The sequence below is a fragment of the Papaver somniferum genome, unplaced genomic scaffold (genome assembly GCF_003573695.1).
Source record: "Papaver somniferum cultivar HN1 unplaced genomic scaffold, ASM357369v1 unplaced-scaffold_14785, whole genome shotgun sequence".
Classification (NCBI taxonomy): Eukaryota; Viridiplantae; Streptophyta; class Magnoliopsida; order Ranunculales; family Papaveraceae; genus Papaver; species Papaver somniferum.
In genome coordinates, this window is record NW_020624138.1 from 1 (window position 1) to 415 (window position 415).

Genomic DNA, 415 nt, shown 5'->3' on the forward strand with positions numbered 1-415 from the left:
AATACTAGTCAGTCTTTCCATGCATGAAAAAATAAAGCTCACATCCCTTGTTTACGCAGTGCTGAGATGCTTGCCAGTTTGAACATCCCCTGGGTTATTCTCGGCCACTCTGAAAGAAGGGCTTTGCTAAATGAATCAAATGAGGTAATTAGTTTTGCTCGCGCAGAAGCTGAATTGTTATTGTTATGTATAGCTCGTGGCACAGCATCTTTTGCTTTGGTTTATCTTATATATAGTACTGTAGCATTGATTTATGCAGTTTGTCGGAGAGAAAGTTGCATACGCACTTTCTCAAGGGTTGAAGGTGATTGCTTGTGTCGGTGAGACTCTTGAACAACGAGAGGCGGGGCACACTATGACTGTTGTGGCTGAACAAACAAAAGCTATTGCAGGTACTTTCTTACCCCTAAATGCT

General features: G+C 41.9%; 1 long non-coding RNA gene across 1 annotated transcript; it reads left to right on the forward strand.

The window, feature by feature from the left end:
• The first annotated feature begins 2 nt into the window (after positions 1-2).
• On the forward strand, positions 3-371 carry LOC113335426. Its single transcript, XR_003353324.1, has 2 exons — positions 3-144; positions 260-371. It is a non-coding gene; the product is annotated as an uncharacterized LOC113335426 (long non-coding RNA).
• Positions 372-415: the final 44 nt, after the last annotated feature.